The sequence below is a fragment of the Scyliorhinus canicula genome, chromosome 13, assembly GCF_902713615.1.
Source record: "Scyliorhinus canicula chromosome 13, sScyCan1.1, whole genome shotgun sequence".
NCBI lineage: Eukaryota > Metazoa > Chordata > Chondrichthyes > Carcharhiniformes > Scyliorhinidae > Scyliorhinus > Scyliorhinus canicula.
The window spans coordinates 98,717,790-98,745,543 of record NC_052158.1 but is presented as its reverse complement, the minus strand read 5'-3'; positions in this window follow the sequence as shown (position 1 = coordinate 98,745,543).

Genomic DNA, 27,754 nt, shown 5'->3' with positions numbered 1-27,754 from the left:
AGCAGCCAAAGTCAAAGCCTAGCATTAGTTTTGGGGAAAGAGGGGAGAATGCACAAGACCTAACATTTAGATTCAGCCCTTTGCCTGCACAAAATTTCTTGCAGCACAAAAGGTGACTGATTCCACTTTGATAATACAGTTTACGCTTTGTAGAATTGTTAAATAAAACAATTGGCTGTTCCAGCTAAATTGTTGCTGATGGCTGGTTCAGCACCAAATGCGCAAACGGTAAGTCGATAAAATAGCATCTAAAATATTCTTTGATCCAAATATAAGTTATTCAACTTATATTATGTTGTACAGCTGCTATATCATCTCACAAAATTGTGTGGAAATAAATTGATCTAATTTTATTCTTTCATGGGATACGGACGTCGCTGGCAAGGCCAGCATTGGATGCCCAACCCTTGTCACCCTTGAAAGGAGTGACTCTCTGGGCCATTTCAGATTTCAGTTATGCGTTAACCAAAATCCCATTGTCCTCCCTCAATTTGGGAATGAATTATGCTTTAAATCGAATATTCAGCTTTTAAACAAAGTCAATTTCCAAACATCTTAAAATAGACAGATACTGCAGGCATTACATATGTGTATTAAAATTACACAAGTCAGTTCATGCAATGTCATAGCTCACTGCCTACTTAAAGCAAAGACAATGAGGATCAAATAGAAAACTGAAATGCAGCTTGCATTTATTATCAGGAAGTCCCAAAGTGTAGTCAGTGTTGCTAGGCGAGTAAGCAATACAACTAATTTGTGTTCAGTGGGGGGTTCCACAAACAACAGTAGAAATGGCTAATTAATTTGTTTTTGGTAATGGTTGAGGAATGAAGGCTGGTCAGGGGAAGAAGAACATTCAATTACTGCTTAGGAGCCATACTTTGGAGAGAAAACCAACAGCTTGGCCACAATTCTCAAAGAACATATAACAGTGCTGATTGTGTCAATGAAACCCAAATTAAATTATTCCTATCAATTAAGAAAAGGAGTTGAATGTCTTGATAAAGCCACATTTGGAGCAGCAAGTGGAAGAAGACTAGATGTACTTTTGGAGAGGGTAGGGAGGTGGAATCATGTGGTTGCAGTTATAAGTTTTATGTTGGTTATTGAAAACAGTCCTCGAATAAACAATTATAGTTACAGCAGTCTTCAAGAAAAGAAAACTGGTTATTTTCTATTCAAAAATTTCAATTTACAACTGCACAAGCAAGTTTTTAAAGCAGCATGAAAAATGTTCCAATATATATCAGAGATGAGGAGCAACAATTAGAGCACCTCGGGCCAGGAAGCAGATTGTTTCAATTTGTCATTGTGGTGATATGCAGAAGCATTTATGGTCATGTTAACAGATATGACCTCCAAGCAGCAGGTGGCAGTATAGAACAACCACGTGACTCTGCTACCTTGGGGAGTGTGGAGATAGTCATTAATAGTTAGTAGTTTTTCACAGTTTGATGTTTGTTATCTGACCCATGTTATAGTTTAACAATAAAACTCAACTAGTCACAAAGTAGACATTCTCTAGTGCATGATTCTTACTAGCCTAGCACCAGAATGTAACTGTCCTTGTCTGAGGAGAATGGGCAGATTGATATTTTTTTGCACCAAGTCATGATACTCATTTATAGAGACGTTACACGATGGGCTAGATTGCCTTCTTCTGCACCATAACGATTCTGTGAAAAACAACTGGAGGTGACACAGGGTAGAGGAGAAGGACAGTAGGATTCCGCTGGTGTGCACCCAGTTCCAGAATAGACAAAAAACTATTTTAGAACAAAGGAACCATGATTGTACTGTTGCAGCTGCACCCAAACATAAACAATGACCCGTAACTGCTATGGAGTGGCAATCGCCGATGAACTGCCACGCCAGAGGGGCTTACCTTCACTGTGATTCCAAAATCCCTGTCTCGCCAACCTTACTCGCTCAGGCTGGGAGAGACAGGAGCTGAGAAGCATACCCCAGCATGGTAGAAATGGAGTGCAGCGTGGAAGGACACGCCCCTTTTTTACAGCACCAGCTGCCACAAAGCAAGTGCTTAAAAGAATGGTTGAAAGGGAGCAGTTAGGTTTAAAAGATAAGTAAGGGTGGGGCTGGGGGAGGAGGAGTGGAGAGTCGGACCACAAGCTGGGTATGGACCAGGAGGAGGGATGGGATCGATGGGGTGGGGTCGGTCAGTGACGGATCAAGGCAGGAAGGGGCGTGTGTTGGCTTGGGAGCGGGGGATGTGCGGCGGCGGGGGGGGGGGGGAGGGTGGGGGCATGTTGAATGTTAGGCCATGGGATCGGCAGCGCGTATCTAATGCTGAGTCAGGATGGTGCCCTAGGGGGGTTGAGGGTAGGGTAGAGATGGCATAGGGGGCCTTCTGAGGGCTGCGGGGGCAGGGGTGTCCCGTAGGGGTTCAGACAGTCCTTAAAATAGTTGCTTTGAAGTTAAAACTGTTTTTTTCTCTTCAAACTCTTTTTCAGCGTGACTAAGAGGGTAAAACTGGCGGAACCATCCAAAGGTAGCGAGTTAAATCGCTTTGCCGGATTTTCTCAGCCCAGCACAATTGTCCAGAGGAAATTCGCCCATAATAATAACCTTTTATTGTCACAAGTATGAAGCTACTGTGAAAAGCGCCTAGTCACCATATTCCAGCGCCTGTTCGGGTAATCTGGTACGGGAATTGAACCCACGCTGCTGGCCATGTTCTGCGTCACAAACCAGCTGTCTAGCCCACTGAGCTAAACCAGCCTCTGAACCATTGCCAGGCAAACCTTTATGTGACAACTGCCAAGAGGAAATCCCTAGCGCATCGTTGGGGTACCCACCCAAATGCAACACTGCGGGAACAAGGAAGTTATGTCCCAATGTATAACAGAGCTGTTTGCAATTCCAGCAAAGAGCTAAATTTCTTGATATGATTTTAGCGTGACACCAACTGTCAGGTCACTAGACAAAGAAGTAGCTGGTGTCAATGTAACAAAAAAAAGCACTCTGTGAATTAAGCACCCTCGGCATTGAATAAGCAATAGCAACCAAGCAGTGTTGTTATGGAGACCTTTGCTTATTCGGTTATTGTGACCTTTAACTTTTATAGCAATTAATCTTGCTATTACACAAGCTGACAATTACACCTCACTCAGACATGTTGGTGCCCTTGAGCAGTACCTTCACAATGGAGTTAGGTACCAAAATTGACCTTTCACCAGACACCTGAAATGGGATTACTTTATGTCTCAGAAGTTGAAGGAGTTTAAGATGGTTGGGGTAAGGTCTGGGGTCATTGGTATAGAGTTGAGGCGGTTGGGAAGAGTCAAAGGTTGAGGCAGACAACGCAGAGAGTGGTCAGACGCTGGCCAGAGATGAAAGGGCTAAAAATGCTGGAAGCAGAGATGGGCTGGAAATGGAAGGTGTCATAGAAGACCATGGAGTACTTACAGGATTGTTTGTTGGGCTTGAAACGAACAGTCCTGCTCCTCCTAACCTACACGCAGTCCTGTAAAAATACTTAACTCATAGATCCAATGCTTCTACATAATATTAAACATATGAGTCGGAGTAAGGCTCCACTTTCCTGCTTTATATCTGTTTCCTATGATTCTGATAGTGTCCAAAAAAACAAAACTGTACGTAGTACTCTTGTGCGGTCTCACCTGCACAAATGTAGGAAACCTTTTTACCAATACACCACCCTTGTGCAGCACGGTAGCACAGGGCAGCACGGTAGCACGTGGATAGCACTGTGGCTTCACAGCACCAGGGTCCCAGGTTCGATTCCCCGCTGGGTCACTGTCTGTGCGGAGTCTGCACGTTCTCCCCGTGTCTATGTGGGTTTCCCCCGGATGCTCCGGTTTCCTCCCACAGTCCAAAGACGTACAGGTTAGGTGGATTGGCCATGGTAAATTTCCCTTAGAGACCAAGAATGTTAGGACGGGTTATTGGGTTACTGGGATAGGGTGGAAGTGAGGGCTTAAGTGGGTCGGTGCAGACTCGATGGGCCGAATGGCCTCCTTCTACACTGTATGTTCTATTCTCCTTCCTAATTGCTTACTGTACTCACATGTTAACTTCTGTGATTTGTGTACAAGGACACCCAAGTCACTCTGTATGCCACCAGTTTCCAATCTTTCACCATTTAAAAAATATTCTTGTCTCCTATTTTCTGCTGGAATTCCTGACTCACATTAAACCCAGACAGCATGACTTACAGTGTTAAATAGAAATCCAGTTTAAATGCAGCCTTGTTAAAAGATTTCAACAACTGACCCAATCCTTCAGTGTGGACTGGTCGCTCGCTCCTGGTCCTGAGACTGGAAGATGTCGGGTTCGAGGCAGGTTAGATTCCTGTTTTATTTAGCTTCACAACAGATTCAATCTGACTGCTTTTGTGTGGGGTTGGGTAGGTGGATGAGTGCGGGGGGAGGGGGGGGGGGGGGGTGAAATTGCTCCCTAGATGTTATTATCATAAGTTTCTAGCAACCAGGAAACGTACTGTAAATCATTAACCATAAAAAATTACAATGTAATAGATTTGGAAGCGAATGACTAAAAAAGAGATGTAAGAATGTCAAAGCAGAGGCAATCCCAAAATATCACCAAGGGCATCAGAACGATCCAATGCCACAATTCCTGTCTCCTAATCCGCCTTATAGAGAGTGCAACAGAGGCTCACTCGTCCTGGTATTAGAATGTAGCACTTGAGTGTTCTGGCAGATGGCAAATATCAATTCCAGCCAGGACCTTATTTGGTAGTTGATTTTTTTTTGGCCAATGTGTTGTTTTCCCCTCTGTCAACCTGTCCCCAGTGTGGTACTGAAACAGGCCAAGAAGATAAACATAGGCCAGGAACAGAAACGTCCACATGAGGCCCTGGCTGAATTGATACTGACCATCTGCAAGAGCACTCAACTGAACACAAACTGATTATTGTGATATGGACTTTGTGATTACCCACTCGCATTTACATGCAGAACAAGACTATGCTATGGATAAGTAACAAATTTCCAGACATAAGTGATCAGCTTTGCAGCAGGATAAAGGACAGACAAAAGATGCCATCAGACTCCATAATGAGCTGTTAGCTGGTCGGATGAGTGTGCTTCAGAGGACAATGGTTTTTGATTGAAACACCCTGGATAAACAGAAGTACCCTGCTTTCCCATTAATGAGTTGGAGTCTGGATGAGACAATAGACCTCAGGCCAGTTGTGGGTGTATACCTAGGACTCAATGCTAGCAGACCAGTATAAAGGAAGGAACATCGGAATACATCTTCAGCAATAACCTGGAAGTCCCACAGGCACAACAATCACAAGAAGAAGGGACCCTGAGTTTCGAAGCCCAGATCAGATATCCACATCGAGTAACTGTAGCCCAGCCAGCCTCCTTCACTCAGTGTGGGTAACACCTGGAGCTCAACTGTAATTCTGAGTCATACTTTGTTGAATTGCGAATAAAATTCGCAATAGATAAGCTGCAGAGCTGGGCTGAGAGGTGGCAGATGGAGTTTAATGCGGAAAAGTGTGAGGTGGTTCACTTTGGAAGGAGTAACAGGAATGCAGAGTACTGGGCTAATGGCAAGATTTTTGGTAGTGTAGATGAACAGAGAGATCTCGGCATCCAGGTACATAAATCCCTGAAAGTTGCCACCCAGGTTAATAGGGCTGTTAAGAAGGCTTATGGTGTGCTAGCCTTTATAAGCAGGGGGATTGAGTTTCGGAACCACAAGGTCATGCTGCAGCTGTACATAACTCTGGTGCGGCCACACCTGGAGTACTGCGTGCAGTTCTGGTCACCACATTATAGGAAGGATGTGGAAGCTTTGGAAAGGGTTCAGAGGAGATTTACTAGGATGTTGCCTGGTATGGAGGGAAGGTCTTACGAGGAAAGGCTCAGGGAATTGAGGTTGTTTTCGTTAGAGAGGAGAAGGCTGAGAGGTGACTTAATAGAGACATATAAGATAGTCAGAGGGTTAGATAGGGTGGACAGTGAGAGTCTTTTTCCTCGGATGGTGATGACCAACACGAGGGGACATAGCTTTAAATTGAGGGGTGAGAGATATAGGACAGATGTCAGAGGCAGTTTCTTTACTCAGAGAGTAGTAGGGGTGTGGAACGCCCTGCCTGCAATAGTAGTAGACTCGCCAACTTTAAGGGTATTTAAGTGGTCACTGGATAGACATATGGATGAAAATGGAATAGTGTAGGTCAGATAGGCTTCAGATGGTTTCACGGGTCGGCGCAACATCGAGGGCCGAAGGGCCCGTACTGCGCTGTAGTGTTCTATGTTCTATGTTCTAAAATTGCATTAAACCATGAACCTGTTTTGTCCTTTGTTCATCTCGCACATAAAGTCACCTGGATAAAACTTTTGATTAATACATTAATTCAAGCATCTGAGCTTTTACAGATACAAGAACAGTACCACAACTTTCAATGTCCTACCTAATGTTCATTTGTGTAAATATATTTGTAGAAGTTGTGAAAGGTTTATCTGACATTCTTGACCATATTTTAGGATTTTTCAATAATTTGGCACTTTGGGTCCTCTCCAATATTTAGCATTTGTCTGGGGTATTACATACTAAAATTGCTAAACAAGAACATTTTAAACAGACATGAGTAAAGAAAGTAGAGATAATCCATCATGGAACTGTGGACAGAAATGATTGAGTCCCTGATCAATTATTTGTCAGCATCCTGAAAAGACAAAAGGTTGTTTATGTACCATTTATGACCACTATAAACAGCAACACTGACTGGAAAATAAATACAAATCATGTGTGCATCCTCTCACAAAGCAAAGTTTTCTTTCTTGAGGATTCAATGTTGTCCCACTGCTTCCAGCTTGGCTTCTACTCTCCCACGCCCAGTGGCTATTTTCTGCCAGTGCCCTTATTGATTTCACCAAGCTCTCCATTATTCCAGCTCTAAGAACATTCAGCTTAGTGATTACAGAAGGCTGAGTAGACAGGACACTCTGTTGGCTGCCTGCCAACAGTTGGGCCCTTGCTCTGAAGCATGGTTGTACCCGATCAGCAGTGGTTCTCTGACTGAAGCAATGTTCATCTTACTTACACAGTTATTCTCACTTTCACATGCACCTTCAAGAAATATTAGCTTCGCTATTAGCTCACAGCACTGTGGAAATGCGTGGCATCTTTATTTAAAAAAAAATTCAATCCATGTTCCTTGGTTATTGCAGCTTTTTTTTAAATATAGGTGACACATACAATAAAATATAAAACCAGAGAAAATGAAGATATAGGGAATCTGTGATCAGCAGCTCTGACCTCTTGAGAGATGAGTCATTGAGTGTCATGTGCCTAAAAACTTACAATCATCAGAGGAATGAATGTGTTGTGCGAGCTGTAATATTCATGATTTATTCGGCATAACCCCTTGCTTCCTAAGCACATTCGGATTAGAGGATACATGATTAAGAATGTTTTCTGTACTATATTATATATTTTTAAATATTAACTTTTTAAACCAATTTTGGATAATTAACAATGCAAATATAACAAGATGCTCAAAATGACCCACATTTCAATGTGATGTAACACAATTATTAATAGTTGTTGGTTAAGTTATATCATCAGTTGTCATCTGGACATTACCCAAATAAAGATGCATGGGCGATATAATGAAATAAACTCAGCATTACAGTGCATTTTATTTTACTTTTTGGGGTGATGATTTTTGCAATGTGAATTAAATAAAATTACTTTGGTGGTTCATTAACTTCTGAAACATAAACATGTAGCAAACAAATTTTCGAATAGTTTTAATGTCAGAATATTCCTCCTGGTCATTGATGAAGAAACAAATTATTAATCAAATGATAATCAAGAATGGCTTATTAATTATTAATCAAATGATAATCAAGAATGGCTCAGAATCCTGTGTTGAGTAACTCACTTTCTGACTTCCCAAAGCTTTTCCACCATATACAAGGTGCAAGTCAGGAGTGTGAGGCAATGCTTTCTACTTGCCTGGGTGTGTGAAGTTCCAAAAACAATCAAGAAGCTCAAGCCATCCAGAACAAAGCAGTCTGTTTGATTGACACACCAATCACACAAACATTCACTCCCTCCACCACCGCAAATCAGTGGCAGCAGTGACTGCAGGAACTCACCAAAGCTCTATAGAACCTTCCAAATCCACAACAACTACCATCTGGAAGGTCAAGGACAGCAGACGCATGGGAATACACCACCCAGCTGGAAGGTCCCCTGAAAGCCACACACCATCCTGACTTGGAAATATATCACTGCTTCTTCACTTTGCTGGGCCGCAATTGTGAAGCTCCCTCCATAATTGCACCGTGGCTGCACCTGCACCACATGGGTTGCACCAGTTCAAGAAGGCAGCTCACCACCACCTTCTCACGGGAATGGACAATAAATGCTCACCTAGCTTGCGACACTCACATTCCATGAATGAATATATTAAAAAATGAAAGAATCTGAAGAGCTTGAGTATTGGCAAGAACGCATCCAAGAATACATAAGGAAGTGAAGCTGCAAACTGGGACAAACACAGTTGAATCTTTTCCACTATTCGCTAGATGTCTTGTCAGAAGACTGGAAAAATTCCAAATTTGAAAGTGTCAATAAGTTAAGTTTAATGTAAGGAACAACTTATTTTTGATTATACTTATCAGCTTATAGAATGCAATACTACATGCTGCAGTAACTACCAACTTAGGGGAAGTATTCAATAGGTAATTAAATTTATGCTGGACTCAACATATGTGTATATATGGATATATATATATATGAATTCTGAAGTAGGCGGAATGCATTCTTTTAATTTTATTTTGGTCTGGATTTTGTGATGAGCAGTGAAAGTATGTTATCACTGCAAACCTGGCAGAAAGCTGTCCACAAAGAATTAGTGGGATCTCTGGATTGGATTTCCCCTAATACGATGTCAATTTAATTTTTGATGCCATTCCTAGGGGATATCTGGCATCCAGGAATAGTGAGGTCATCAAGAATGTTGTGCAGCCAATCAGATTGAAGAATTCTCAAAGAGAGCAAATCAGGATGCAAAGAAAAAAATAGATTTGCATTTGTATCACACCTTTCACAACCAGCAGACATTTCAAAGTGCTTTTCAGCCAATGAAGTGTAGTTATTACCAAGTATGTATGAAATGCAACAGTCAATTTGTGCACAGCGAATTTGTACAAACAAGAGTAATAACAACCAAATATTCTGTTTATGAAATGAAAAAAATGAAAATCTCTTATTGTCACAAGTAGGCTTCAATGAAGTTACTGTGAAAAGCCCCTAGTCGCCACATTCCAGTGCCTGTTTGGGGAGGCTGTTACGGGAATCGAACCGTGCTGCTGGCCTGCCTTGGTCTGCTTTCAAAGCCAGCGATTTAGCCCAGTGTGCTAAACAGCCCCAATGTCATGTCGATTGAGGAATGAATATTATCCCGGAAACTTGGGATAATTCCCTCACCCTTCATTAAAATAATGTCATGAGATCTTTTAAGTTTACCCAAGAGTGTAGACAGCCGATTGAAAGATGGATAAAGCATTTATTACCATTTGCTTTGTAATCATGTTAAAGAGAGTGAAATAATGATTAGGGTATAGTCATGAAATTAAATTGGAGTTGAAATTTCAAAAAGAACCCTTGTAGAAAATGTTATTTATTTATTATTATGAAACTCCAAGCAGGGGCAGCACGGTGGTTGGCACTGCTGCCCCACAGCGCTGAGGACCCGGGTTCAATCCCGGCCCTCGGTCCATGTGGAGTCTAACCCCCACAACCCAAAAACATGCAGGGTAGGTGTATTGGCCATGCTAAATTGCCCCTTAAATTGAAAAAGCAGGTACTCTAAATTTATTTTAAAAAAATCATTAAACTCCAATGAATTTCTGTCATGGATTAAAAGTAATGCCACTCCAGGCATCAAGAGCGCAGAGAAGTGGTTCAGCAATAATTAGTACACTGTTAAAAACTCAGTTACATTTCATTTGATTCAACACAGATTAACCTTTTCAAATGTTTTTACAGCTAGAATAGTGCATAAAACATTTGTAAATTCCTATGTCCAGCAACTGGTATTGCTGGGATTTCACAATGCACTGAATGATTTGTGATTTGTTCTTTTGGCTATTTTCAATCATTGTTTCAATAGATTGCTGAAATTATTCAATCCTATAAATGTATTTACAGCTATTGACCATATTCAGGTTAAGAGAAAGTACAGCATTACCTGTTGGAATTGTTTCAAGGTAGACCTTATGATGCAGTGAGCAACAACTCTACCTCCAAACCAAAGGTTCCAGGTTGAAAACAAAATTGCTTATTGTCACGAGTAGGCTTCAATGAAGTTACTGTGAAAAGCCCCTAGTGGCCACATTCCGGCACCTGTTCGGGGAGACTGGTACGGGAATTGAACCGTGCTGCTGACCTGCCTTGGTCTGCTTTAAAAGCCAGCGATTTAGCCCAGTGTGCTAAACCAGCCCACTCACAGACTTGCTGATAAAGAAAAGTGCATTCATAATGTGGTCAAATTGGTTGGGTATCAATCTGAAAATCCTTCCACAATACACCAATGGCAGGTGATAAGAGCAGGAACGATTCCTGGTCAGCCGTTATTTGTGGCTTTGGACTGCAACATGCAGATTGTCAAAGCAACTTGGACTCTTTGGAGGGGCGGTGGGGCTGTAGTGAGGGGGGGTCTAGTTGGCTGGTGTGGATCAGATTATTGTTTACAGAGATTCGATCCCCATTCGGGCTCTGCTGGATTTGAGAACTGCCTCCTAACCCTACCTATTGTGGACATTGCAGTGCTGTGGATCTGCCTCAGACAGAGAACTGAAGATTGTTTCTGACATTTCTTTCTATAGTTGTGTCTGGTTACCGAGTCTATTGTGCTTTCAATGATAGTTGTGTCTTGTGAGTTAACTGGGTTTAATAGTAGATATATCATTTGGTTTCCTTATTTTTGGATTGTTTACAATTATTTAGTTACTGAGGACTAGACATAATTGCGAATTGTGAGTTCTCGGTCATTTTTTGTAAAATTGAGCATGGTGTTATGAGGCCTAGACTCATTTGAGGAAACCTTTTAGTTGGGTACCCAACAGGCACAATACCAGTGATATACTGTTGGCAGTTTCAAAATCAAGAGTTTTATTGTGACTATCATTTTCTAGACTGGATTAATGTTATTTAGCATTTTGTAAAAAAGCCATTTTAAAACAAACTAAACCATCCAGATTGGTCAAATTGACAGCCTTTTTTTGATTCGTTCATGGGACGTGGGCATGGCAGGCTGGTCCAGCATTTATTCCTCATCCCGAATTGTCCTTGGGGGGCAGTTAAGAGTCAACCACGTTGCCGTGGATCGGGAGTCACATGTAGGCCAGACCAGGTAAGGATGACAGATTTCCTTCTCTAAAGGACATCAGTGAATCAGGTTGTTTTTTACGACAATGGTTTCATGGTCATCATTGGACTTTTAATTCCAATTTCACTATCTGCTGTGCCAATATTTTAACCTGTGTCCAGAGGGCATTAAACTGGGTCTCTGCTTTACTAGTCCAATACCGTAGGGACAATACCACTATGCCACCACCTCCCCAAATTGAGAGATAATTAAAGAATAACTAATTCATTAATAGTTGTGTTAGTAAGGCTGGTATGGTTATAGAATCTGTAACACAGACATTTATAACTTTTATCGTTATAAACACATTATATCATTATTAAAACAAGTCCTTAAAATATTGTGTAAATTGTAAAATGCTCCCTTCCCAGATAGGAGAAAAGAAATAACATGGCCTTGCTAACCCTGACTGAAAGAATTAATAGGCTCCTATTCAAAATATCTCCATTATAAATTACTGACAATTAAGTTAACCAATAATTGGCCAACACTAAGCTAACTCAAAATAAAAGATGTAGCTTAAGCGAAGCCATTGTCTTAAAGCTGAGACAATGGTTCAGGTTGGCATAAATGCGTTCCAGAAATGCGTTCCAGATGCGTTTAATGGTAGCACAGTGGATAGCACTGTGGCTTCACAGTGCCAGGGTCCCAGGTTCAATTCCCCGCTGGATCACTGTCTGTTCGGAGTCTGCACGTTCTCCCTGTTTCTGCGTGGGTTTCCTCTGGATGCTCCGGTTTCCTCCCACAGTCTAAAGACATGCAGGTTAGGTGGATTGATCATGATAAATTGCCCTTAGTGACCAACAAAAAGTTAGGAGGGGTTATTGGGTTATGTGGATAGGGTGGAATTGAGGGCTTAATTGGGTCGGTGCAGACTTCATGGGCTGAATAGCCTCCTTCTGTACTGTATGTTCTATATAGAATGCACGTACAGTAAACACAGTTTTCATGTCATTAGTGGGCCCAACCTGGTATTCACCGGGGCCCCTGCGATTCTCCGCCTCAGGTGGGGTGAGTTCCCAGCCTGGTTCACTTGTGCTTTTAAAAATCGTGAAACCTTTCGTTGTGGCTGAGAGAGAGAGGGAGAGTGGAGGTAGGACATAGAGAGGCGCAACCGTGGGATGACAGGCCGGACACTGACAGGGCTGGCTGAGTTAGGGGGGTGGGGGGAAAGAGGCTGAGTGGTCAAAGTGCTCCACAAGGGACTGGGGCATTGTCAGTCACGGACCACCAGTGCCGTGGCCTGCAAGGCAGCCATCTTGCTGCGCGCCCAACAGACCACCCACCTTGGCCCCTGGTTCTGCAGTGACATCGGCCATATGGGTGCCACCACGACCTCCCCACCCTCACATCGCACCCTCTGCCATACACCCGTCTGGCTGCCACCCGTCAGTGGGCTACCCAGGGCAACTTTCCCTGTAGCCCCAACAGGGACGTTGGACGAGGGCCGCGGAGCGTACCGTTGGCAAAGGCAGTGTAAACCGACAGTACCCCTGACATCAGGGATGGACGCCAGGGCAAGAGGTGTCCACTGTGCCAGGCAACGGCAGGGAAGTGGTGCAAGCATGGGAGAGGTGGGGGGAACATGTAGGGGGAGAGCACGCAGTGCCAACCGGGGCCACCATGTAACCCGTTGGAACTGGTTGGGCATGTGGGGGGGTGGGTATGCACCATGCTAATATGTTGGTCATTCACCCCTTGCAGACAATGGATATTGGAATCCAACCAGCACTGGTGGCCTTCCTGCTCATCGCCGCAGCCCTGGGGGATGCCATTCAGCTGTACGTGCTGGAGCTGCTCGAGGAGGAGGAAGCTGCAGCAGTGGAATATGGAGCAGTGGAGCGGACAACAGAGGGACAGGAGGCAGCCACCCAGGTTGGAGCGCCAGCTGCCCAACAGGCCGAGGAGGAGAGGTGCCAATGAGGCGTCTTATGAGACCTTGTGTGTCGCAGCAGCGCCTGTCATTCGAGGACCTGCCAGGCCGGGCATGCCGAAGACTCCACCCAATCGCCTTTACCGATTTTGGCGCGGCCAATAGAGAATCCTGCCCAATCTGTGTAATTAGCTAAGAAGCAATGTGCTAACTCTCATTTTATTTTTGTTTTTTCTAAATTTAAGAGTACCCAATTCATTTTTTTCCAATTAAGTGGTAATTTAGCATTGCCAATCCACCTACCCTGCACATCTTTGGGTTGTGGGGGAAAAACCTCACGCAAACACGGGGAGAATGTACAAACTCCACATGGACAGTGACCCAGAGCAGGGATTGAACCTGGGACCTTGGCGCCGTGAGGCAGCAGGGCTAACCCACTGCGCCACCGTGCTGCCCTCTCGCTTTATTATTGACAAACTATTGGATATTATTCAACAATTCACCAAGTTGGACTTTCAACATCTTTAAGAAAGAAGCAATATTGAGAGGTGTTGAGGGAGAGAGTTGTTCTTTAAACTTGGCTTCCAATTTGTTTGGAGCCTTCTCTTCACGTCCTGATCTGAGATGGGGTGTGTGAGGTCGGTTAAATTGGTAAAGTTCTTGGGCAGGATTCTCCGTTGCCTGACACCGATATCGGGTTCAGCTATCGGGCGGAGAAGGGGTTCTGACAGTGAAATTGGGGCTGGTGCCGGTTTGACGTCAGTCTGCCACAATACGCCCCCTCCGAATTGGCGTCATCGTGTCGTTGTACCTAATGGTGTGGACCACGTGTGGTCACACAAATCATGAACCCAACGTGATGGTTGTGGACTGCGTCTAGCGGCGCCACATTCAGCTGGGATCTGTGCCGCTGGCTGAAGGCCCTTCTGTGAGGGCTGGGGGGGACTGGTTGGGGGTGGCCAGGGGGTGGGCTGTGCGGCCGTGGATGACAGGTTGGATTCGCGCACGGCCAGCACCATGTTGTATTGCGTGACTGCTGCAGGTCGGCAGCCATGCGCATGCGCGGCCCGTGACCCAGCCATTCTCCGGCCGTTTATGTTGTAGAAGGCGGGAGTTCCAGTCAGTGCCGATGCTAGCCCTTCAGCACACTGGAATCAGTGAGCGGTTCGAGCTGATTTATTTGACCTAAACCTTCCACGTATTCTCTGTTTGAGCGGCACTTGGCTGCAGGAACGGAGAATCCAGCCCTTTATCTTACTATTAATTCATGTTACTTACTGATAATTACTGTAAATTGTCACTACTTTTTATCTTTCTGACTTTTTAATAGTTAATAAACTTCCTGAATTCACAATTTAAAGTATTCTTTCTTGCCATTTGGTTAAGTCTATATAATCTTTTGTGGTTTGCAATTGGGGAGTTACTGCAAACTGAACCCCATAAATCTGAGTTCAAATAAATCAGAGTACCCACCACCCATGACCAATGTAGCACTCAGGACGACTGAACCACTGTCAGTCAGATTTGGGCCTCACTAACATCTTGTTGTCAATCTGGGAGCACAAACAATGGTAGGTTGGATATTGCAGGTAAAGCCTGATGGTGGGATGGAAGGGGAGGAGGGGGGTGGCGTGGTCATTAGTTTCCAGGGCAAAAAAACAAAAATGGAGGCTTCCTGAAATCCCTTTGAGTAGACAAGCGTCTGACTGGCTGCAAAAAAGTAAACAATGTGCGTCCTGAATGGCTTGGTCATTTATTGAGCTTCCCATTTAAACTCCTGCCTGACAATGGTTTCAGGTTATGAAATGGTGCACAAGGTTCAAGAAAACAACATCTGAATGCCTCCCTGTTGGTTTTTGATGAAATAAAGAGATTGATCAGAACTCTATTTATTGTGCCTTGATTTCTTTTCAGGCCTTATTTCAATGCAATCTGCGAGAAAGTCCTTGTTATTTGGATATTTTTATTTAGATTGTTGTTCTACTTTAGCTTTTGTTTGAAATGTCATCATTTTATTTTTGGGTTACGGGTATAGGGTGGATACGTGGGTTGAGTAGGGTGATCATGGCTCGGCACAACATTAAGGGCCTGTTCTGTGCTGTACTGTTCTATGTTATTCTTATTATAGTCAGTAGCTTTGTTGCTAATATCTGTATCTGGCTTTGCATCATCATTAATTTGAACATTCTTGTGCAGATTCATTTTTCTCTACTTCTACATTCCTTTGGGTATGGGGTCGATTAGTTCAGTTGACTGGACGGCTGGCTCATGATGCGGAGTGATGCCAATATCATGGGTTCAATCCCTGTACCAGACAGGAGGCGGGAATGATTGCCCGCAGGGCCAGCTCTCGGGAATGCTTTGCAACCTTCCTGATTTCACGAGTAAATGACTTTGGCGGAATTCTCCGTTCCTGAGACTAAGGGCTGAATTCCCTGCCATCTGGATTCTCCATTTTGCTGGCAGCCCGGGAGTTTCCCGACGGTGTGGGGCTGCCCCCCAATGGAAAACGCCATTGACCAGCCGGCGCAACGGAGAATGCCGACAGCGTGCCGCACCAGAAATTTGGTGCGGTGGGACGGAGAAACACGACCAAAATGTTGACTCCGGAGCAGGATTCGTGGACTTCTAAGACAGCAAAACTGGCGCCACATCTAGACTGATTCAACAACCGTTGAGGGACCAGCACCGATGCCACGTGGAGCACAATGGATTCCAATGAGAAACATGGGGGGTTTCGCTGGGTCTGTGATTGGCACTCAGGAGGCTGACAAGCTGAAGCCGCCCACACACACTCATCCCAGCCAACAAGATGGCACTGGAATGCACCCATCCCACTGATGGGTCCAGGGGGCAACTAGGGGGCGGGACTGGAGAGGACACCCATATGACGCGTGGCTCTAAATTTACAGTGGGCAGTCAGCGGTGTGCGCAGCTGCATGACTGCCTTGCAGGCTGCAGCAATGGTGTTCTATGCCCTTCCACCTCAACCCCACAGCCCACCTACTGGCCATCCCCGCTACCCCCCTCCAGTCCCTGACAGAGGCCCCTCCCCCCCCCCCCCCCCTCCCCCTGGCCAGCGGCACAACTGTCAGAAAACTATGGTGATGTTGGAATTTTCCGTACTCCCTCTCTCTCCCTCAACAACCGTGATGCCGGTTTCACAATTTGTAAAAGCCAAAGTGAACCACGCCATCGGCAACTCGGCCCATTGGAGGCAGAGCATCGCGGAGGCCCCGGATAATACTGGGCCAGGCCCACTAATGACATGCAAATGGTGTTTACTGCTGGTGCGTTCTGGACCGCATTGACGCTGCTATCGAGGTGATGGAGAATTGCGATTTGGCGTCAAATTGGCACCCGCCGTGATTTTGGTGTTGGAACCTAATTTCCACCAATCGCGTTTCCCGATTTTGACATCAGCCAACGGAGAATCCTGCCCCTTGTCGTTTGGTTGGAGAGGCTGCCTAGGCTGGAGGAACTGCTGAAGTTTCCAAAGCAGAGCAGGCAGAAGCCTGTACTGCTCACTACTTTAGTGCCAGGGTCCTGAAGCAGGTGTTTGGTTCGTCATTTACATATATATGAGGGATTATACCTGTTTGCGATGGGCATCACAGGCACCTGCCTTAACCAATGTCACAGTGCCCACACTTCTGGCACTGATTGAATGAGAAATGTTGGTCCTCGAATTGGGGACCAGAGGGGCTATTTTACACAATGTGTTCCCCAAGCTGTTGGGAAATATCCAACCAATTCTATTTGCCTGGGTTACATCGTCCTGTTGTTGTGTGGGTGCAATTAATTACCTTAAAGTTTAGCTTAAGTTAATAAAAGGAACAGTGCAATATCACAATGTGCTCTCTTAAACAAGAACAAAAGAAACAGAAGCACAAGATGACAAAATGCCTCCTTCAGCCTGCTCTACCATTTAATATGGTGATCTTCTACCTTCATCTGACCCGTCACCGTTTGTCTCAGGGTAAAGCTCTAGTTGTACAATTCGTCAGGATACTGATCCTAGCCTGGTTTAAGTGGAGTCTATCCTAATGGAACAGCATCCTCTTTCCCCAGGACTGATATTGGTGCCCCATGAACAAAAACCTGTTCTTCCCCACCCTTCTTTGAGCCATGTGTTTAATTCTTTCATTCACTTAACCCTGTGGCTCAGATAAAAATCTAGAAATTATTACCTTGGAGGTTCTGGATTTTAATTTGGACCCTAATTCCTCAATATCTCAACAGAACATAATTCCTAGGTCCACCTATGTCAATGTTCCCTACAAAGACTGGATCCTCCCCCATCCGTCCCAAGTCCATCTCCAGCCATGAAATGTCTTTACCCTGGCACCAGTGGGGAACACATCATTCAGAATTCCCAGTCCCACTACAGGGAACTGTATTTACCCCCTTGACTCTATTGTCCCCTATCAATACCACATTCTTTTTCACTCTGCCGACTTGAAGTGCTTCCTGCACCGTGATGTTATAGCCAGTTTGCTCATCCACCCTGCTGTCCTTGTTCTGAATCACTGTTAATAAGTACCTCATTCCTGTTAGTCAAAGTCAAGGTATAAAGTTCCTCCATAACTACATGTTCGATCACCACAACTGCCTGACTCATAGTCAAACGCTCCTGTCCCTGACCATTGACCAAGTCTAAGGCTCTAATGAATCAGGGGTGTGATTGTTTCCTGGAACAAAGTGTCCGGATAATTCTTCCTCTCCCTGATGCCCCACAATGACTGTAATTCCAGTTCCAAACTCTGAGCCGAAGTTGCTCAAACTGCAGACACTGACTGCAGCGTCTGGGATTGTAATGCTCTCCATGAACTCCTACATACTGAAGATACAGCACTCCACATCTGTCTAACTTTATTTATTTGATTACTTGATCATAGAATCATAGAATTTACAGTGCAGGAGGAGACCATTCGGCCCATCAAGTCTGAACCGGCCCTTACAAAGAGCACCCCACTCAAGCCCACATCTCTACCCTATCCCTGTAACCCCCACTTAACTTTTTTGGACACTGAGGGCAATTTAGCATGGCCAATCCACCTGACCCACATATCTTTGGACTGTGGGAGGAAACCGGAGTACCCAGAGGAAACCCACGCAGACACAGGGAGAACGAGCAGACTCCGCACAGACAGTGACCCAAGCCGGGAATCGAACCATAGTACCCTGGAGCTGTAAAGCAACTTGTGCTAACCACTATGCTACCGTGCTGCCCTAAATTACTTTACTAAATTAGTAACTTCTTTGCTAAATGTGGTAGTCACCACTGATGTAACTATTGTATATATAGGATGTGGATATAGGTGCTTTACGGTAAGGCCCCTGTACTACAGGTACGGGGGTAGATCCCTGCCTGGCTCCGCCCAGTAGGCGGAGTATAAATATGTGTGCTCCCCGTACAGCAGCCATTTCGTCAGCTGCTGTAGGAGGCCACACATCTCAGTGTAATAAAGCCTCGATTACATCCTACTCTTGTCTTTGCATAATTGATAGTGCATCACCAAAGTAATAGAAAGTTATAGTCTCCTAGCTTGGAGCCAAAAGAAGAAAATTCACCAGCTACTGATGTTACAAAAAGAGTGAACCTGCTTCTCCCTCTGTACGAAATTCACATGTATAGAAATTCCTGACTCCAGCATTCAGTTTGTGAAGCACTCTGTTTCCCAATCATTCTGTAAATTACAATCTGTACAATAGCTAACATTGTCTACTTATATAGACACAAGTTGCAATTACTAAGTCAGCATCCTGCTACAGCAATTGACAATGATTTAGGCAACCACTTAGGCAACAACTCAACTCATTGTTGATTAACCACTACTATCTGCACCGATAGTTTCTGATACCTTAGCTAGCTTGCAGTTTCTTTTGCAGTTTTAAAGTTCCAAGTTAAATTTAACATGTTAATCTAAATTACAGCTGGTGAGAGATCCAACTTACACTCAAAATTCCACTCAGTTTATAATGCATTCGGTTCCCCAAAAACATGTGCTTCTCACTCCTAAAGCTAAACAGATATTGATGTGATGAATAAACATGCACTACTGTACTCATCACTACAAGTTAGCTATGCAACCTTAGTGTTGAAAATATCTCCACTAGTGACTTATTGGAGGTGTAAATTTAAATTTAAACCAATCACATCATTAGAAATTATAAAATGTATATTAGGATCGCAGTATTTTATTTCATTTTTGTCTAGCAGCATATTTGCATCTCCAAAATTCTGAAGTAAATTGGTGTTAAATAATAAATATTTGATAAGTAAATCTTAGTCACTACCTTGTAACCTCTGGCAATCCAACTTTGAATCCAGCTCAACAGACGACTGAAAAGATAGTAAATAACTTGAAGTGTGGTAGTTTATGTTATGAAATGGAGATCAGGATACTGCTCACTTTATTCCCATTACAGTTTTTGTGCACTCACATCTGAATTGAAAATGTTAGGAATTGAGCATCTGGTGTAGATCAAGATGCTTCTTTTTGATTGATTCTGAGGTTGCATATCCAGTCATTAGCAAGAACCACCTGGCCTGGATCAAACCTGACTGAAAAAAACTAGAATTTGCTATTTTGCTGTCCCCTTTTTTTTGGAACAGTTTCGGTCTTCATCCGATGAGTAGGAGACAAAACATGGACACGTGAATCCTGCAGGATTCGGCAATAAAACCAAAATAGTGAAACATGGGAAGGGCTCAAAATTCAGTTGTGCAGCATCACTGGTGTTGGTAAATTGAAGGCTGGAGACCGGAAAATGGTGATTCACCACTTCCGGCATGGTTCCCATGAAGATGTATGACTGTAATGCCATTGGCCCAGGCATGTCGGCATCATTCAGTGTCTAACACTGGTTTGGCATCTGATTTGCCATTTTATTTGTCAAAGCTTGTTAACGACCTTTCTTAAAACCTCTCAGCTGAACGTGCTGAATACGCTCAAACCCCAAAGGAGAGTAGTTACCAAACTTTCAGGAGAGGTGCTTTGCTGCGGCAGAGAGTCATGATCCATGACTGGATCATTAACATTTACAAAAATATATGAATATCTCATTTTAAACATTAGATATACGCCACTAGTTTCATTTATTTCAACAAGACAAACGTTATTGTATATAAAAGATTTTTAAAATGAGCACAATTAACTTAACAATATGGCTTATGAATATATATGTCATGCAAGTTGCTTCCTACTTCCCTCAAGAACTCTATCATAAGGCACATCCACTTTAGAATTATTTATTTCTGGAGGGAACACCCACAAGTATGCCACAGTTACCCAAACAACTGGGGTGGGGGTGGGGAGGGACTGGGGGCAGCCACAGATCAACAGGCCTTCAGAGGAGGGTGACTCCAATCCAAAGGGGGTTTCTGATGGAGGTGCTCTCCCATCCCTCCTTGCTGACCAGATCTAACTCCCTTTAATTCTGGCCTTCCCCCAACCCGTGCACTGAGCCTGTCTAAAAATGGAGAGTGGGCAGGAAAACACTTCATGGCCTTAAATGGGAAAGAGTGGATTTCCCATGTGAGGCCCTGGCCGTCCCTGTGTAAAATCAATTGGCGATCTGGCGGGCAGTAACCCGGAGGGAATCCCATCTATGGTCATAGGGAAAGTGCATAAAATTCTGGTCGATGTCTCCAACTCAGTAAATCCATGTGCTGTTTTTGGATTGCATCTTTCTAGCAGTTAACCCCTTAAATCAATATGATCCCAAAATTTTCAGTGTAATTTTCTTTCATTGCATTTATCCCATTTTGTTTACACTGAAACTGTAATTGCTAAAGCTAAAAATTATACCCTCAAGCACATGGGGCTGGGTTCTCCGATTCTGGGGCTATGTCCCCACGCCGGCGTGGGAACGGTTTACGCCAGGAAAACTGGCTCAAAACGGCTGCCGATACCCTGCTTTGCTGGGGTCTAGCAGGACAGCAGCATAGATCACCCAGAACTAGCTGCCGATACGGCCCAGAGAATTGCTGGGTCTGTGGCCACACATCCGTACAGAGGTGGCCTGCAGCGGCCATGTCGTGCTACATGGCGGACGCAGCCTGCAGACCTGGCCCACGAAATAATGCCCCCCTTTCGGCCAGCTCGCGCACCCCTGACCACACCCATAGTGCTCCCAGCCCCCGAATAAAGTCCCCCCCGCCCGCGGATCGGCCCTCCCCTGACTGTGGCGGCGCTGGATTTAGTGCGGAGCCATCGCACTGAGTTCCCGACGGACGAGACCATGACAGATGGGAACTTGGCCAGTTGGGGACGGAGCATTGGCGGGCGGACCTCAGTCAATGTCTGAGGCCGTCGATACGTGGCATGGCGTACTCATAGAGTACGCCGCTTGGGAGGGGGCAGCGCATCGCGAAAGCGGCGCCTGCCCCGATTTCATCAGATACTTGGATTCCAACCCATGGGGTGCAATTTAATTTTTAAAAAATCAGACTCAGTTCTGGTGGGATTAGTGGGGTCATTCCCGGTGCAATGACACTTTGTTGCTATTTCGGCCCCCGGCAAGGAACATCCCCTGCCCACCGCCGAAGCAGCACGTGGCATCATCTCCTGCACTGAGGAGCTCCAGCGAGTGCAGTCATTGCAGGAAGTCATTGGGGTGCCATTTTTAAATGGCACCCCGATAAGGGGTTCCTCAGGCCCTCCGCACCTTACCTCACATTGGGCAGGACATCCCCTGTGCCTGATTCCTGGCACGGGCAAATTGCCAGCCTGGCACCCTGACAGTCTCCCTGCCAGCCTGGCAGTGTCACTTGGGCACCGTGTCCTGGTGGCATCAGCAGTGCCAGGGTGCCACCCTGCCCAGAGGCCAACCTCCCGGGGGCATCCGATCACGTAGGAGACACCCCGCCGAGTGCTGTTCAGCCTGGTGGGGACCAGTGCGGGACAGTAACAATCTCCTCGGCGAGTCCAGTATGTGCCGGGTGGCTGTTCGATCAGGCGTAGACATAGTAAGTGGGTTTATAAGCTCAGTTAACTGAACTGAACGAGCCATATCAATACTGTGGCTATAAGAGCAGGTCAGAGGCTAGGAATCCTGCAACGAGTAACTCACCCCTAACTTCCTAAAAACCTGTACACCACCAACAGGAGTGTAATGGAATACTTCCCCCTTGTCTAGATGAGTACAACTTCTACAATACAGTGCAGTCCAAAGATGTGCGGGTTAGGTGAACTGGCCAGGCTAAATTGTCCCTTAGTGTCCAGGGATGTGCAGGTTAAATTATGGGATTACGTGGATAGAGCGAGGTGGACACTCATCAATGGGCAGAGTACCCATTCAAAGGGTAGATTACAGACTTGATGGGCTGAATGGCCTCCTTCTGCACTGTAGGGATTCTATGATTCTGTGAACTCTCAAGAAGCTCGACAGCATCCAAGACAAAGCAGCCCGCTTGATTGGCACTAGCACCACAACAATGCACAGTAGTAGCAGTGTGTACCCTCTACAAGGTGCACTGCAGGAACTCAACAAAGCTCCTTAGACCAGTGATTTTCCAACCTTTTTGCCTAGGACCCATTTTTACCAAACGGCCATCCTTCAGGATCCACGCCGACCGACCTTCGTGGCCCACCATTTCCACTTGCCTTTAATGTAACAGATGTGCCTGGTTAATTTGAGGGTTTAAACTTTCATTTGCAAATGCTTCCCTGCATATAACACACATGAAGTAATCTATCCCATAACAGCCTTCCCGAAAAGGCGCCGGAATGTGGCGACTAGGGCTTTTCACAGTAACTTCATTTGAAGCCTACTCGTGACACTAAGCAATTTTCATTTCATTTCATTCATTATGGGCACATAGTCATGACCATTGGCGTGAAAGAGGTCGATTCCCACCTTAGACCACGGGAATCTCGTGCTGCTGAAGCGTCTCCTTACCCTTTGCTGGCTAGAAGCATTGACAGGTCGGACAGTTGAGGACTATATTTGAGATATCCTGACCTACCCCAGGTCAGTAAACAGCTTGCCTGGCTCTGCGCCTACACTTCTCGACACCCAGATGTCCCTCGTGTATCTGCCTGAGCACCAAGCTCTGGAGACTGCGCGGAATGTCGATGCGATCCAGCTTTAGGAGGATGCCATCCACCACTGTGAGATCATCCTTCACATTAAAGAATTGGGGGCACTGCCCTTTCTGCCATCCATCGGTGAGGTGGCGCATGACATGCTGCAGAAGTGGGTCCTTGGCTGTCTTGTCGCGAATGCGGATCACTTTTTCATCCAACGAAGGGAGGTTGCTGGCCCACAGCTGCACCTGTTATTCGATCTGCTGGACGAATGCCGGGGGGGGGGGGTCAGCAGGCAAGGTCACGGAGTGGGACAAGGCATCCGCAATAATGAGCTCCTTGCCCGGTGTGTACACAAGCTCAAAGTCATACCGTCTGAGCCAGAGGGGAATGCGCTGCAGCCGGGGTGTCATGTAATTCAGGTCGTTGTGAATGATATGGACCAGGGGCCTGTGGTCCGTTTCGACAGTGAACGTCGACAGGCCGTACACATAATCGTGGAACTCGAGGATTCCAGTAACCAGGCCCAGGCATTCCTTTTCACTCTAAGCGTATCGCTTCTTGGTGGGTATCATCGCCCGTGATGCGTAGACAACCGGTGCCCAGGATGAGGTTTCATCGCGCTGGAGCAACACCGCGCTGATGCCGTCCTGGCTCGCATCTGTCGAGATCTTCGTTTCCCTGTCAGGATCAAAAGAAGCCAACACAGGTGCAGTGGTGAGCTTGGCTTTCAGCTCCAACCACTCTGCTTGATGAGCTGCCTGCCACTCAAAGGCTGTGGACTTTTTTACCTGGTGTCTGAGGGCCGTGGTGTGTGATGCCAGATTTGGGATAAACTTGCCCAAAAGTTTACCATGCTTGGGAAGCGCAGCACTGCCTTCTTATCTTCAGGAGTCTTCATGGCTTCGATGGCCTTGACCTTGTCTGTGTCTGGGCGCACACCCTGCTGAGGTACCTGGTCACACAAAAACTTTAGTGTTGTCATGCCAAAGCAACACTTTGCCTTGTTCAGCTTGAGGCTGTTGGCATGGACACGGCGAAATACCTGCTGGAGACGAGAGATGTGCTCTTCGGGGGTAGTGGACCAAATGATAACATATACCCAAATCTCTTCTATTCCCTCCATCATCTGCTCCATGATTCTATGGAAGATCTCCGAGGCCGAAACAATGACGAACAGCATACGATTGTAGCAGTACCTGCCAAACGGTGTGTTGAAGGTGCAGAACCTTCTGCTGGACTCATCCAGCTGGATTTGCCAGAACCCATGCGAAGCATCCAGCTTTGTGATAAACCAGGCATGCGCCATGTCATTTGTCAGTTCCTCCCGCTTCGGGATGGGGTAGTGCTCCCTCATGATATTCTGGTTTAGATCCTTGGGATCAATGCAGATGCGCAGTTCCCCTGTCGGTTTCTTTACACAAACCAACGAGCTGACCCAGTCACTCGGTTCTGTGACTTTGGAGATAATGCCCTGGTCCTGAAGATTCTTCAACTGTGCCTTCAGGCGCTCCTTCAGTGGAGCCGGACCCGGCGTGGAGCGTGGACCACAGGTGTGGCGTCAGGCGGCAGCAGTATCTTATCGCGCAAAGTGCCCATCCCATCAAAGACATCCGGACACTGAGCGAGGATGTCGCCAATGCCGGCTTGAAGATCCACGTTGGGGGAGGTCATCGTGTAGACCCGCTGCACCAAGTTCAGCTGCTTGCATGCATGTGCGCTGAGCAGGGAGGCCCTGTCTGGCTTGACGATTTCAAACATGAGCCTCGCATGAACGCTTCTGTTGGAGACAAGCAGATGGCAGGATCCCAGCGCTGTGATGGCGTTGCCATTATAGTCCAGGAGCTGGCAAGCTGCTAGAAGGACCTTGGATGGCTTTTTTTGATGCGGTGGAAATCCGCCTGTGACAAAAGTTTGACAGAAGCACCTGCGTCCAGCTTGAACTGGATAGAGCACTGATTAACTTGCATCACAGCACACCATTCATCCACAGAATCCACAGTGAGGATGGACAGGCTTCGTAATGCTGTTGGCGAGGCATGTTCACGCGTGATGATGATGCCCACATGGTAGGGGGACTCTGGGCAATCGTCCTCCAGATCAGTGATACTGCCAGGATCTGAATCCTGTCATCCGTTCTGTGCACTCCGAACGCGCCTGCGTTGGAGTTGGGAGCGCTGGCCCTTGACAGGGCAGCACGGTAGCATTGTGGATAGCACAATCGCTTCACAGCTCCAGGGTCCCAGGTTCGATTCTGGCTTGGGTCACTGTCTGTGCGGAGTCTGCACATCCTCCCCGTGTGTGCGTGGGTTTCCTCCGGGTGCTCCGGTTTCCTCCCACAGTCCAAAGATGTGCAGGTTAGGTGGATTGGCCATGATAAATTGCCTTAGTATCCAAAATTGCCCTTAGTGTTGGGTGGGATTGCTGGGTTATGGGGATAGGGTGGAGGTGTTGACCTTGGGTAGGGTGCTCTTTCCAAGAGCCAGTGCAGACTCGATGGGCCGAATGGCCTCCTTCTGCACTGTAAATTCTATGAAATTCTATGATTGACTGATGGTGCAGACCTGCACAAAGCTGCATAGTGTCCAGGCTTCCCGCAATTCAAACAGCGTCTGCCTCTTGCAGGGCAGTGTTTCGTTAAATGGGCAGTGCGACAGTTTGGGCACTTCATCGTTACGCTCCATGCGCAGTGCGGTCGGCAGACGTTTGCACCTGCGCAGTGTGTTGATCGCCAGCTTCGTTATCCCATTCACATCGCGCATGCGTGGGTCCCCGGGAAGAGCACGCAAAATGGTCGCTTTCATCAAGGCTGAGACGCTGCATCCGGGCGATGGCCTGCACACTCTCTGCCTTGTGGGAGGTAAGTTTCTCAGTTTTAGCTGATTTGTATTGGGAATACCGATTTGTGGCGTGCTCATGCACCATACACGTTTCAATCGCGACTGACAGGGTCATATTTTTGATTATCAAAAGCTGCTTCCTCAGCGGATCTGAGTGAACGCCAAAGACGATCTGATCCCTGATCATGGAGTCAGCAATGTCACCAAAGTTGCAGGATAGCGCTAGTAGACGGAGATTAGTTAGAGAAGAGTTGAAAGATTTGTCTTTACCTTGTAGGCGTTGCTTAAAAATATAACGTTCGAAGATTTCATTTGTGTCCACTTCACAATGACTGTCAAACTTGCCCAGGATGGTCTGGAACTTCATCTTGCCCTGGCCTTCGGCGAATTTCAATGAGTTAAAGGTTTGGATAGCTTGATCCCCCGCAGTTGAAAGGAGGAGCGCCATCTTCCTTGTATCAGACGCACCCTCGAGGTCTGAGGCTTCAATGTACAGCAGAAACCTTTGCTTGAAGGTCCAGCAGTTGGCACTGAGATTGCCGGAGGTCTGCAGCAGTTGAGGAGGCTGGACCTTCTCCATGATGTCAGGATGTCTTTGCTGGTCGTCACGGAACAGATTGAGGCAAACCACCTAGATAAAGTAGACTCCTGGTACCATGTTGTGTTAAGCACATTGAGATAACACGGGCTGCAACTGGATGCAGCTATACCTCAAGTAGACTCCACACCTTGAGTTTAGTTCAACTTGATTTATTGAGCCTGTCACAGTTAGCACAGTTCTATGTGAGTTCGACACTCTGCTAACCTAGGTGTGATTTCTCTATCTAGACTGAACCAGCTCTTCTCCACGTGCTGTATGCGTTGCGTGATATGTACACTGGACTCACTCTGTAGATGTCCATCGTGGAAAGAAATGGAGTGTGAGTGCCTTGTGCCTTTTATAGTGGGAAACCACCTCCCAAGTGTTCTACCTGCTGATTGGTTCTGTCCTGTTCCCTATGCCCATTAGCTGCCTGTCTGCATCTCATTAAGTGCCTGTCAGCATATCATGAGAACCCCAACATCTGGAGGTTTCCCTCCAAGTAATTCGCCATCCTGACTTTGAAATATATCGCCATTCCTTCACTGTTGCTGGGTCAAACTCTGGGACTCCCTCCCTAACAGCACATTGGGTGTACTTACACCAGAAGGACTGCAGCAGTTCAAGAAGGCAGCGCACCACCACCTACTCAAGGACAAGTAAGGATGGACAACAAATGCTGGCCTATCCAGCGAAGTCCACATCCTGTAAAAATGTATTTTTAAAAAACGCAGGGCTGAGTCCTCAACAGTCCGACTGAGATAAATCTCCATGTCTAGCACCTCCTGGTCTAACTGCTCAACCGCAGACTTTTGCCTCCTGGTCAACTCATCCCCCCCTCACACTTTCCTGATAGAAGCGGGCGTGGGCCTTTTTTCACTTCTCACTATAAACTCATGGAGGGGAAGCCTCCCTGCTTTTTTCTTCAGTCGACCCATTTGTTCTTCAGCAGCAGGTTGTTATAATGCCAGAAAATGGGCTCCATTTCTGGATCCTCGTCAGGACCTCCAAAAGGTGAAAGCCCTG